The sequence below is a fragment of the Etheostoma spectabile genome, unplaced genomic scaffold (genome assembly GCF_008692095.1).
Source record: "Etheostoma spectabile isolate EspeVRDwgs_2016 unplaced genomic scaffold, UIUC_Espe_1.0 scaffold00018867, whole genome shotgun sequence".
Taxonomy (NCBI): domain Eukaryota; kingdom Metazoa; phylum Chordata; class Actinopteri; order Perciformes; family Percidae; genus Etheostoma; species Etheostoma spectabile.
Genome location: NW_022604531.1, coordinates 69,311 through 80,865, shown reverse-complemented (window position 1 = coordinate 80,865; position 11,555 = coordinate 69,311). Strand labels below are relative to the sequence as shown.

Genomic DNA, 11,555 nt, shown 5'->3' with positions numbered 1-11,555 from the left:
GCCTGCTGCTTAACATACCGGTGTATTTGGGCGGAGGCTGGAAAAACGGAACATACTTCCGACCAAGCACCTTCAGACTATTGGTGTTGACCGACTGGACAAGGTCTCCAGAGTAGCTGAGGAGATGCGAGGGTTTGGTGGCAAGAGACTGTGCAGCCCGGTCCTGGTTCCACCTGCTAAGGCCTTCTAGCAGAAACAGCTGAAAGTTTAGGCTGTTGGCCTTTGTTCCTGAAATTAAATTTGAATTCCCTCATTACTGAGAAGAATAGTCAACACTATATTATAATATAATGTATATAAATTATAACATATATACACATAAATAAATATACATAAAACAATCACCTGGAATAAACCTGTTCAGGTGCAAATGAAAGGATTCCAGTGATGTTGAGCCTCTTGCACACCTGTAGTTCTTCAGAACAATGCCCTCCTTGGTGGTGATGGAGCCGGTCTCTGTGTAGAGAGCCACGCCTGGCAAATCCTGAATGCACTTAACGTGTCTCTTTTGCACACGCCAGATATGCTCCATTCTGACCCGATCCAGGAGTGGAACACCCAGCAGATCTCTCCCCTTTTCCCCCATTAGTTCCTGCAAAAGGTGGTTTGTAAGATTGATGGTGGTCTCCTGTCCTCTGGTCTTTCTTCTGCAGTGGAGAGCAAGCTCGTATTTAGTGATGCTCTTATCCACCATTGCATCAGTAATACCAGGAACACCATCTTGCTGCATTTGCACTCTCTTGGAACGGCGTAAAACAGCAACATCCTCTGGATCCCACTCAAAAATACACGTTGATAGACGTGCCATGAAAATGGGGTACAGAGGATGGGCGTCTGTGGTACAACCAGCTGCTAGCCGTCGCATGAAGTGGTAGATGTCCAGACGTATGTTGAGGTCTGGCCATCCACCAAATCTTCTCTGGAGTTTGGTCTGTCCATCTGTCTCCATGCAGCAGCCAGTGTCCACATAAAGCAGCTTTGGGGGAGGCACACCTGCCTGGCTGTACCTTGTTATGATGCCATCCACCATGGCATCCAGGCCAGGTCCTTCCTGTGCAGTCAGCACACTGACAAGAATCTGACCCAGCTCATTACTTACAGAAGTCATCCACAGTGCCGTCCCTTTGCTGCCCCTGACAGCTTCTTGGTGATCTGTCATTACACATACAAAACAAAAAGTGATTCATATCTTAAGTAAACCTGCTGTGGCAACTATGATAACACTGCATTTTTTATGTCATGTTTGTAATCTAAAAATGTTTTACCTTCTTGGTAGAGTCCATTTTTATAATAGACCCAAAGACAGAAGTGATTCTGGCCTTTATGTGGTCTATTCTACTCATGATGTCCTTTCCGTAGACTGTCATAAGCCACCTGTGGGTTGGTACAGCTACGGGCTCTGGGGGCTCCTGACAGACTACAGGAAGAAGGCTAGGACGTTCCATGAAGGCTGAACACTCGCCAAGGTACCTGGCCAGGCGCTGCAGCCACTCCTCACTGTGGTTCTCCTTTAATTGCTTGGCCAGGCGGGCCGAGCTGTTCCCCAGTGTCCTTTCCCTCAGTAGGCGTATGACACGAATGTCACATGCATACCTACAGTACATAATGCAAAATGAAAATCAAACAGAAATCAAGGGACTGTGACAAGATAAAGTCAAGAGAAGAAGAAAATCACTGAGGCTGGAGAGGAGGAAACGACTGTGATAAGGTCCAGCTGGTCTAAAATACTGACACCCGAAGACAGGTAGGATGCTTTGCATCCTGAGTTGCTGCACCTGAGGGTCTCCGTGATCATCAAATAGTTCCTGTCGATATCTAGTACCATCGTGCCCTTTTGTGACTACCTCCTCCTGTGAGGTGCCCCCCACATTTGGGACAGATCACTCTGATCCTCCACAGGTGGTATGGCATCCACACAAGAAGGCGGTGGCAGAAAAAGCGTTCTGGAGTGGGGACCTGGTGGTAGATCAGGGATGGGGTAGGTGGATCATACCAGAGTTTCAGGTCATCCCTTAGACGCTGGTTTCGCCACAGTGTAGATGAGATCCACTGCTGGTCTTGAACAGGGAGGCTATTTCTCAGTTTGACAGGCAACCAGGATTGACAGGATCCAGATGATGCAGGCAGAGGCACTAGTGGGGCAGATAAAGTAGATCCATCCTAATTGACAGAAAGAAAAAGATTGGTGTATAAAAGATAGCTATTGTAAATTTGAAATGTTGAATAAAAAGAATAACTTTTGTAAATGTGAAACAAAACATTAAAAAAAGAATTACAGAGCCAGCTGAATCTGAGGGGATATCAATGGCAGGGCGCTTGTTGGTCCTCACAGAGACTGTAGAAGAGGAAGGGGGAAGAGAGAAAGGGGAGATTGTCCTTATGGTTTTAGGATTGGACGCAGAATGGGAGACAGTGGGACTGACAGAGGCCGCAGCAAGGTTTGATTGAGGTGCAGCAAGAGGGATGGTGGTTTTTATTGCAGAGGTGTCAATCAAACTGCCAGATGACGTAGTGGCAATGCTGGAAACAACCTGGAAGATAAGAGAAATTGCACGCAGAGTAGCACGCAAACTATTCTCCCAAAGAGATACAATTTTAAAGTTTCAAGTTTAACACAAGGTCTTTTTAATTCAGTTTATTTAAGAAAAAGGGAGTGCAAACTAATAAAAGGCATTATTAACTAAATGCATTATAATTAAACAATATGTGGCATCCTACCTGAGAAGGTTTCCTGGCCATACTGAGGTTGGGCTTCAGTGTTGCAGTATGTGAGCCACCGAACCGTGGTTTGAATAACTGGGGAAGGATGAAATGTCCCAAGTTACAGGAAATGATCATAGAGTTGTACAGGTCAAAGCAATATACATGTAATTAAAGCTACTGTTTGCATTGATTCTGTTTATATGTTTTATTAAATAGTAATGCTGGGTACCATTTCAAGGGAGAATTTGGGTTGCATTCGACCAGCAGAGGGTCCAGCAGCAGTTGGAGCAGCAGGGTCAGCAGCAGTTGACGGAGCTGGGCCAGCTGCAGCAGCCGGTGTGGCTGTCTGCACATTAGTTTTCTAATACAATATCAAAGAAATCAACAGCCACAAATATAAGTCAATTTTAACAACATACATTATGATTGCATCTTTAGTATTTATCTATCATTTAAATATCCCAATTAACTTTACCTTCTTAGTGTGGAATCCACACGTGCAGACCTGTGCTCCACCAAAAAGAGACATCTGCCCCCGCTGCTGGAGTGGACACTTCTCTATCTGTAATTCACCAAAATTAAAATGCACCAGAATGTTACATGACATTAATTAATTGTTGATAGTTGTTAAAAAACATGTAAAAAGCCGTACCTTAAGATAGAGCTCATGCCATCTCTTTTGACTAGGGGCTGGTCTATTCCCAGCATCAGTAGGCCAGACCCCTGTAGCGGCAAACGTCCTCAGCCGGGACAGCCATTCATCGTCCCCCATGGCACGATGCTTCTTAGCCTTAGAAGCCATCTGAGATTAAAACTCAATAGGACAATAGGACAATAATGTCAATAGTTAGGCACTTAATAAGGTCCCTTTATTGTATCCAAAAAGACAAAACTATAGTATAAGATTTAATCAAATAATTATATATTACAGGCATGACCATGGAATAGCTAATTTCTATCATCTAAATCTATCTACCTTCATCTTATAGTAAAGCATGTTGTAACATTGCTAGTACAGGGGCTTGAGTCATAATTGAGGCTTAATATAATCATTATCAACATTAACATTATTATATTACAATTATATTTTATTGTCAACAAATACCACAGTGGACTAAAGTTGGGGTAAACGTTTGAATGCTAATCTTAAAGTAATATAAATTATAAGGGACTGATGTCAATTCAATCAATTTATCAGTTCTCTCACTCTCTCTCTCTCCCTCTAAAAATTATAAAATATATTAATAATAATATTTTAAAATAAAAATTAAATTACAGCTAACGTTAACTTAAGATCCTGACGTTACTTAACATATTGATGTTACTTTATACATAAAGTGATACACATAACGTAGCCTATCCTGTTGACTAACGTTATACTCTTCTCAACTAGAAAAGTGCACCGCAACATGACTTCGCAGGCAAATAAACACATAGCTACATACATTACGTGAACATGTAACAGGTTTAATGCACAACATGTGACGGTGACGTTTGGCCTAACGTTACCGTAGCGTTAATACACTAGCTACTACTGCTTACAGCAGCATAACGTTATAAGCTTGTTCTTAACTAGCAAAGTGCACAACAATATGACATTGCGGTCAAACAAATACATCAATTACATGAACTTTTGACAAGTTTAATTCATGAGATGTGGTGCCAGTAATAACTTACTTTATTTTCCGTGGAAAAATACCGAGATGAGTCGTCTTCTCTTGCGATTGCAGCAACTGCCATCGAAGCAGAAAATGCGTTTGGATTGGTAGGAAATGGAGATGGGCGTTGCCAAGAGGAGGCGCTTTTTTGATTGGCAAGAAATGGATATGAAGTCTCTCGTGATTGGCAAAAAATGGAAGGGAGCTTTGGGTTTGATTGGTAAGAAAAGTGGACAATACGTTCTGGGTAGCGCCACTCTGCTCTGCTAGCATCAATTAGGGGCTGGAAAATGTGTGATCGACATTTTGAGGGGAGGTTTGGGAATCTGTGGCAAACCAAGGTTCCAACATTTTACGGCTTGTAAAGTTACACATTTGGTAGACCTTGCAACTATCTTTTATTTGAGCTCCCTGATTACTCACACATTGATCATCACATGTAAGACTTGTGATTGGCTGGTGTTTTAAAAAAAGGCATTGTGAGTACAGATTTAAACATCAGTAAGGAGTCTACCAAGTTGCCTCTTATCATTTTAGTTTGGACACCCAGTGAGGCTTACAATGTAAAGAGAGGAGCCTGGTCGGGCTAGAACTCTCCTCTGCTGGATCGGGCTGTACTGCACCGCCTAATGAAAATATACACCCTTGACATATGGATACTCCTAATATTAACATATAGGCTTATATTGGATCTCGTCAACCTACATGTAGGTGTACCTATATTAAATAAACACACAGTAGCAAAGCTTATGCAGCGTTTTTTAATTTTACCTGTGTTTTTTTTCTGTGATCGACAACTCTGTCCGGCTTATTTATGTAGCATGGAAGCTAGCGTTAGCTAACTAGCAGCCAGCCTGCTTCCAAACAAATACTTTTAATTATCTCACACTTTTTAACAGTCAAACTGAAACACTGGCGGTGAGCTCCAGGTCCTGCAGCTGCAGACGGACATGGATAGCTTCAGACCCGCTCACCACTAGTGTTGGTGGATTAGCAAGCTAGCGTTAGCAAACTAACCCGCTTATAAATAAATACATTTTAATTATCCTAACACTTTAAACAGTCAAACTGAAACACTGGCGGTGAGCTCCAGGTCTTGCAGCCACGGACGGACCGCCATCAATGGGTATAATGCGTGCCTTTTAAATTAAATTTTTATTTTTTTTAAGCGGCTTGTTGTTAGTTTGCTAACGCTAGCTTGCTATTCCCCCAACACTGGCGGTGGGCTCATGGGGGGTTGCGCCGCTGCTATCGGGTCTGGAGCTTTCCATGTCCCGCTGGAGATCAGATCCCGTTGAGGTTGGCAGCGGAGATTTCTAGCGATGTTTCCCCGCTGGCCGAGCCCCACTGACGGCGGTCCGTCTGCGTCTGCAGGACCTGGAGCTCAGCGCCAGTGTTTCAGTTTAACTGTTAAAAAGTGTTGAGCTAATTAAAAGGTATTTACAGTATTTAGAAGCAGGCTGGATGCTAGTAAGCTTATGCTAGCTTTCATGCTACATAAATAAGCCGGACAGAGTTGTCCCTCATCTGGGGATAAAACCCTGCTGCCCCCCCCCCCCCATCCTGTTGGCTCAGAGCTCCACAGACTAAGTCCACAGGTACAACTTAGTTTTGCACCAAATGTATCGCAAGAAGTGTTGCAAAAGTCGAGGGTGCAGACTCGCCGCTGTGGAAAGTGACTGAAGTGAAAAAAAAAATGAAATAAAGTACAAGTACAGAATTTTTTTCTACAAGCTCTCAAATCATATTCTCTAAGTGCTCACATCACATCTACGCGCTCTCACATTTGCACCATATTTACCTTCATATTCTTTGTTGAACTTTATTGCTTTACAAACACCAAAGCAAGTAAGCGCTGTGACTAACATTACTCTTCTGAAGTGATTTTGGAGAGGGAAATTAGGTAGAAATACTCTGGTTGACTAGCATGACACCATTGTATTCATATAATAATCAATCCAGGTTAACGTGAATGACAGTGACTACATGTTGCTTCCTCTAAATTTCAGGTTGTGGTTGACTAGCGGGGTCAGCTCGATAGTTTGATAAACTGACCAGACCTGCATGCCTCTTGTTTCTTTGGGCTAGTTGTATTAGCTTTAGCCTGGCTGGTAGTAGCTTTCTGCTTGTTTCTTTAGGCTAACTATATTAGCTTTAGACCGGCTGGTAGCAGCTTTCTGCTTGTTTCTTTAAGCTAACTATATTAGCTTTAGCTTGGCTGATAGCAGCTTTCTGCTTGTTTCTTTAAGCTAACTATTTTAGCTTTAGCCTGGCTGGTAGCAGCTTTCTGCTTGTTTCTTTAAGCTAACTATATTAGCTTTAGCTTGGCTGATAGCAGCTTTCTGCTTGTTTCTTTAAGCTAACTATATTAGCTTTAGCTTGGCTGATAGCAGCTTTCTGCGGTGGGAAATGCCCGGGAGACGTTGTGATTATGTTGCATTAATCAGGGGATTTAGTTTGTATTTGAGGAGAACATAAAACCCCAACTACTGTAGCGTCACTCACTACCCATCAAATACTATGACATCACTGTGTCGGAGGCAGCTGTTGCCAACGGTAGGCTACTTTTCTACACACAAGAGCCTCACTTCCCCATACCAAACCCCGTCGGACTAACGTCACATACACACGTTGCCCACATGGCTACCTGTCTTAAAGGGGAATGGTCGGATGGTAATAATCATGTAAAGGAGAAACGGTGAAAGGTTACTTTTTCTATCAAGCAGCAAAAAAGTATTAACGTCAACATCGTAACGTCCTGCAATGTGACTTTCGCGCATGCGCACATCGCGATGTCAATGCTAAACACAATATTGTTCAGCCCTAACTGACGGTATGCTTCAGTAAGCTAGTTTGCCACTTTTATCTTGGGTAATGCCACATGTAAGTATATCTTAGTTTATTTAGATACCCAACATAAGGTTATACTACGTACACTGTATAACAATACATTACGTGTTTCCTTTATTTCATCTTACATTTTTGCTAGCCTGTTGTGTAGTTATATTGTTTTTACAATTATCTTTGTTTAATATCTGTGACTCATTACTATCTAAGTAACTGGTCATTGTGTTTTCTCCCAGTTTCACCCTTTGTTACTCAAATAAACGTGTTACAAGGATCCCGGTCGCCAGTGCTTGATGGTGGAAGGTGTTTAGCTGCTGGTCAGATTGCACAGCGTTACGTACGTGAAGGACAAGACGTATTTCATGGTAAGTATTTCCAGGTAATCTCTGCACCTCTAATCTCTGCACCTCTGTTATTCTAATATTACCATGTAATAAAATTGAAACAGGCAGTTTTGCATTTTGCACCACTGCCTTCTAAATCTCTAGCCATGCGCCATTTCTTGCCTAAAACAATATAACCAACAATATGTTAAATTAAATTTGATAGATGTAACTCCCTGATGGTCTAATGGCTAGGATTTAGCGCCCTTATAGCCGCAGGCGGGGTTCAATTCCCGGTCAGGGAATGGTCAGGACTTGACAGATAAAGATTTAAAAGAGCAAGTTTTTGGTTGATTTGTCAAATTCTTCCTCATTAGTTTAACGTTTTAAAGAGTACCATTTCCTTTAAATCAGACCCCGACAGTGGATGTATCCTTTTGTCATCATTGATGGGTCATAAACACTTCATCTGCCTCCATCTCAATAACAATTCAAGCAGTAACTAAACCCCTAACCAACATTTTTAACTGAAAACCAATGTATGTGAGAGTCAAGTAATGTTATTGTTGGATTCAGGTCCAAATTTTGACATTTTAGCACAATGCAAAGGTGCATAACAGATTTTTTTTCTACATACCTGGAGCGATGCAAAGCAGGGGTGGCCGACTAGTCAAGGAACAGCAAGAGACTTGGTATTTAAGACTACAAACTGACTATGTGACAGATGTGTAATCTGTCATGTCCTGCCTTCTGAAGCTCTAGCCAGGCGCCACTCCTCGCCTAAAACAATGAGTCATTCCAGTAAGTGAAAAGAAAACTCACATCTACAAAGATAAATTTGAAAGATGTGACTCCCTGATGGTCTAGTGGCTAGGATTCGGCGCTCTCACCGCCGCGGCCCGGGTTCGATTCCCGGTCAGGGAATGGTCAGGACTTGAGAGACTCAGGTGTGATGTTTGAAAGAATAAGTTCCTGGACTTGATTTTAATCTGTCAAATTCTTCCTCATTAGTTTAAATGAACTGACAACATCAGTTATATAACTTACAGCTCTCAAAGACGCACACAATCTCAACTGGTTATCCTTTAGACAGCTAGTCTCTTTTTCTTTTCTCTCACTTTTTGTCTCTGTCTGGCCTTATGTATTTGCTTGTATTACATCAAGTGACCTGCATACCAATGACCGTAAAGATTAATATGTACAGTACATGGTTTTCAGAACTGTACCTTCAGATAAAGGTAAGGCCACTTGGGTTATCTTTGGGCTGCTCTATATTCACCTGCAGAATGATAAACCCTAGAGTTGGCTTACTCCAGGTTATTTAAGCAACAAACGTCCCTGGGTGGACTTGAACCACCATCCTTTCGGTTAACAGCCGACTGCGCTGACCTATTGCGAACAAGGTGAGGGCCATGTGGGGCCTCTGAGCATCATTTATAGACTAATTAATTATTCTCGAGTCAAATTTTTATTGGAAAACACATACTAACATGAACATAGAAGGGCCATGTCGGGCCTCTGAGCATCACTTATAGACCAAGTAATTATTCTCAAGTCAATCTTTTTATTGGAAAAAGCATGCTTACATGACCATAGAATATGTTTAGTTTTCTCCGTTTAAGTAATGCATATTAGTATCTCCATACTTCCAGCCAACAATCTCCTATATTACTGACACATTTCATCTATCCTCCATCTGTACAGGCTTAGCAATATACTTAAAATATAAAAGTAAAAGTAGCCTTATGAATGACAAAGCTCCCTGGACCAGACACATGTTACTAGAGAGCACACTGAGAAACTACAGTGGACATGGAGAACAGACTCTTTATTCTTTATATGCCATTGCCTACATTTTAAATGGCCGTCTGCCAATAGGCCTAAAACATATATAAACATATAGCCTATTTATATTGACAGAGACTGGGACTCCAGGTTAATAAGATTCTGACCGAGTAGCAAGATATGAATTCAAGTGTGATTTTGTGACAAGTCTGTGTATGTTCCAATTTAATTAGAGTAAATTTTGTAATGGTAACTCCAGGGAAATTATTTGAAATTTAGTGAGGACTAGATTAGAACTGGATTTAAAGCTGATTCTGGTTTCCAACTTCGGCCCAGGTGTGTCTGTTAAAACACAGATGGAGACAACTTCTCTCTGTTGATTTATTACAATCAATCATCAGTATAAACATGGGGGGGGGGGGGCAGCTCTGCTATGAATGTGTGTGTGGTAATAAATGAAATAAACAACACTGTAAAGGCTACCATACACAATGTATAGGAATCATATATGCTAGTAAATAATAACAATAAACCAACTACTAATTACATTATCTTAATGAGCAAGGACGTTCAACAATCGCCATTATATCGAATCAACAGCCAGGTGTAACCTAGCCAACAGTAGAAGAACGTAAACAAGCTAACTTTTAAATGTACCAGAACTACAGACCAATACAACAACAGGCTTACATGAACTGACAACATCAGTTATAGGACTTACAGTTCTCAAAGACGCACACGATCTCAGCTGGTTATCCTCCAGACAGCTAGTCTCTTTTTCTTTTCTCTCACTTTTGTCTCCGTGTGCCGTGCGCGCCTGCTCGTGGTGTGAGGCGCGTGTCCGCGCTATTCTCCGACATGGACTCCAAATCACACCTGATAGAAAACCTTTAGTACAAAACTAAAGTAACAAGCCAATTTTGTAAAATGTAGGGAGTAGAAAGTACCAATATTGTGGTAAAATGTAAGGAGTAAAAGTAAAAAGTCGCCAAAAAAAATAAAGAGTAAAGTAAAAATATCCGCAAAATCTACTTGAGTACAGTAATGAAGTGTTTGTACTTCGTTATTTTGTTAACAAAGTATTTGTACTTCGTTACTTCCCATCTCTGATGACTGTAAAGATTAATATGTACATGGGTTCCAGAACTGTATCTTCTGATAGACATAAGGCCACTTGGGTTATCTTTGGGCTGCTCTATGGTCTCCTGAAGAAGGATAAATCCCAGAGTTGGCTCACTCCAGATTATTTAAGCAACAAACGTCCCTGGGTGGACTTGAACCACCATCCTTTCGGTTAACAGCCGACTGCGCTGACCTATTGCGCCACAGAGACTGCATATGTCTGATGTTTTTTTTATTTCTGATTCTGATGTAGAGATGGACAAACGACTCAAAAGCATAATACTTCTTGCCGTGACATAACAAGAAACAGTAAAAAAAAGAGGTCGGCGAGATAGAGTTCAAGACCCTTTTTTCAGGACACCCAAACTTTGTCGCTCAATATGGCAGGAATTCTATGCATCCAGGGCCAAATGTTTTACCATTTCATCCACTACGGGCCCCTAAGGAACTTTACATGTGTTGACAATAAAGATGCTCACAAAACGCTGCACTTGGAATTGCGTTTCTCATGCACATTCATGTCCTCTTAAATACAAAGAACTGCTAAGTTCTTTATTCCCAATATCAACTCTTAGACATTAGTTCCAAATGAAAATACTAGTTGTCAGAAGTGGGATTTGAACACACACCTCCAGTGGAGACTGCGACCTGAACGCAGCGCCTTGGACCGCTCGGCCATCCTGACTGATCCAAAGATCTTCAGTAGGACCTGTCTCAAAAATTATTATATAGTAAATTAAACATGTCATGATATAGTAGGTTCTCAGTCATGAGAACCTACTATATCATGACATGTCTGACGGGGCGCTACCTATACCATCCAAAGACTGAGACTGCAGCAATATGTTCAATGCCCGTATATGTTTAATGTATTCATATTTTCGTTATTTTCACAATGTTTATTCTTCTCATCGGGTAGGACTGCATTTTTCTTAGGCGGCATATTCCCCTGGGCCTGGTGGTATCTGGCTGCACCAGAGCACCTGGGATGTCAGGCTTTAAATCCCCACCTCTGAAAAGTGCCGCTTCTTAGCCGGATTATGTCTGGCCATGTCATAAATAATAGAGGCGAGGCCTCAAAACTGAGAATATATTGGGGCGTGATATTTAAATTACA

General features: G+C 41.6%; 2 non-coding genes across 2 annotated transcripts; one reads left to right on the top strand and one right to left on the bottom strand.

Annotated features, from left to right (window-relative positions):
* Positions 1 to 8,383: 8,383 nt before the first annotated feature.
* On the top strand, positions 8,384 to 8,455 carry trnae-cuc (transfer RNA glutamic acid (anticodon CUC)). The gene has a single exon. It is a non-coding gene; the product is annotated as a tRNA-Glu (tRNA).
* Positions 8,456 to 10,575: 2,120 nt separating this feature from the next.
* trnan-guu (transfer RNA asparagine (anticodon GUU)) lies at positions 10,576 to 10,649 on the bottom strand. The gene has a single exon. It is a non-coding gene; the product is annotated as a tRNA-Asn (tRNA).
* Positions 10,650 to 11,555: the final 906 nt, after the last annotated feature.